This window comes from Theobroma cacao, chromosome 4, assembly GCF_053813885.1.
Source record: "Theobroma cacao isolate CCN51 chromosome 4, ASM5381388v1, whole genome shotgun sequence".
Lineage (NCBI taxonomy): Eukaryota > Viridiplantae > Streptophyta > Magnoliopsida > Malvales > Malvaceae > Theobroma > Theobroma cacao.
The window spans coordinates 2,932,787-2,935,207 of NC_142642.1; the positions used below are offsets into that span (position 1 = coordinate 2,932,787).

The following is a 2,421-nucleotide window of genomic DNA, read 5'->3' on the forward strand; positions in this document are numbered from 1 at the left end:
TCACAAAGTTCTGGCATGTGAATCATTGGCAATATGATTCAAAACATTGTCATCTACCTTTTGCCGAATAAAACCACAAACCATTTCATGCTCAAAAGCCCATTCTTCACTAGATTTGTAGCAAATACTGGTAAATGTAGCTTTTTAACAAATAGTAGGTCTTTCATCTTTTCATTCCACTTGTGATAATTTGGGCCATTCAAATTGATCATTTTACTATAATTAGGCTCCATCTTTTAATCAAGCTAAACCCACAAATAAGAAATCTACGCTGACACCAGTTGTTGGGAAAGAGTATTGATATAATGAAATAAATGATACAAAATAAAGTCTTTCCCGCTTGAAAGAACTTGTGAGGAGTTAATATTCAACCAATAAAAATATTTCAAATGACAGATATAGTTATGAATGCACAAAATAAACTTCTAAAAAAACACACGATTTTTAACATGGAAAACCTCTTCACTGTGAGAGGTAAAAACCACGAGACTTAATCCAAAAAAGTAATACACTATAAAAGATCAATGAGTATAGTAAAGAGATCAAACAACAATTTATAAAATCTAAATAAAGGGTATCAAAGACTAAAGAAAAGAAAAATGCAATTTGACCGTAAATATTGAAGCTCACAATATTAGGAACAACGTATTGAAATTTCATCAAAATCAGACCACAACTCGCCAGTAGGCCAAAAATTTTCTCCGTAAGTCTTTTTTATTGGCACTTTTTCTCATTTCAAAAAATCTCACTTCATCCAAAAAGAGTAGATGTCTTTTTTTTTTTTATTAATTTAAGTTGTGAGCTCCACTTGAGGAGGACCCACAACAATAAGGAGTCAGAGTATGCCAATTTGTATTGTTTGGAAAGCTCTTCCAATGCACAGATAGATACACATGTAACAACATTTTTGAAGGAAGGAATGAGAAACTCATGGGGCACACGAATCCTTTCACTAGAAAGTTTAGCTTTGATCTCTTGAAATTGATTTTCAATTGCTTGACAAATTTTATCTTTTACAATATGAAGATCACTAATAGAAACTTGACGATACTTTTTCAAATTTGCATGTGCACCCTTAGCGCTTGATGTTACTCGATTCCCAAAGTGAGTATACTTCTTTATCCAAGCAGTTATAAACTTTTCTTTGTAAGGAAGCCAAGTATTCTTGATGTAATTAGGAATTTGAGAGTACCTTTCATATTGATTTTCAAAACTACACCAACTTTCTTCAAATGATGTCTCGTCTGAAGAGTTTATCAAATTCGTCTAATCAAAAAGAAATGCTTCCCAATCAGTATCATTTTCAAAATAACACTTGCAGTGTGCAGTAATGTTTTTCTCAATATGCCAAATACATAAAAGATTTGCAGTTCCTGGGAAGACAAAATTTATTGCATTCATCAAGGATAGTTCTCTATTAGAAACAATAACCTGTGGATGATTATTAGCTTCCAAAATTTGGCTAAACATAGTTAGTGCCCACACATAATTATTTTCCTCTTCTTTTTGCATGAAAATAAAACAAGCATAGAAGGAAGTATTAAAACCTAAAACCCCTATAATATCAAGTAATGGCATCCTGTACCTATTGGTTTTGTAAGTGCAATCCGTGATAAAAATATTTGAGTAACTCTTTGTTAGTGCAATGGAAGTAGGATGTGCCAAAAACAAATGTGTCAAATGGCCATCTTGGTCATATTCAACATTATACATGAAGCCATCCTCACCATGTTCTTCCATCAAAGCTTGAATCATTGTGCGACCCGCTAAGCTTTCCTTTATGACTTTAGCTTTTGTATTGTACAAAGTTTTAGAGATTGCTCGAAGGTTGGAATTTTTCTCATGAAGTGAAGTAAGTATTTGTCATGGAGGTATTCCAACCATAGTCATTTCTTTGATTGGTAAAAAAGTTGGTGTAAATAGGGTTTAGATAGAGTTTAAGGAATTGGCGAAATTAACTTCAATGTGAGCTTTTTCATAGACATTATCTTTAAAACTTATTTCGCCTCCATCACTCGGTATGCAAAAGAGGAATTATATGAATAACCTTAGGGATACAATGAAACCAACGTCTAAATTCGTCTTTGCACTTTACGAGAGTAAACTGCTAGATATACTTGAAGGTTTGTAAAATTGTTTAGCCTTAAAGCCTACTTTCTGCAGCAAGTAGATTATAAAGAATTGGATTCCTTTAATAGATGATGGGAACTTAAGTGTTTATGTTTAAATTCAGAATATAATAGTTGTATTGCTCTTGATTTTTCTGCTCTTGTCTTATTTGTTTTTAGTGTGTCAAAATGGTTGGTAGCAAGTCCTTTATGTAGGCTTGCAAATTTCTCTTCTCAAGGATATAATCCTTTCATCAAGGCACCTCTTTGTCTTAAAGACACCTTTGCATTTGGCAAGACACAATCCTTAGAT

General features: G+C 32.7%; 1 pseudogene; it reads right to left on the minus strand.

Annotated features, from left to right (window-relative positions):
* Positions 1-1,755, minus strand: LOC148763064 (protein FAR1-RELATED SEQUENCE 5-like; annotated as a pseudogene).
* Positions 1,756-2,421: the final 666 nt, after the last annotated feature.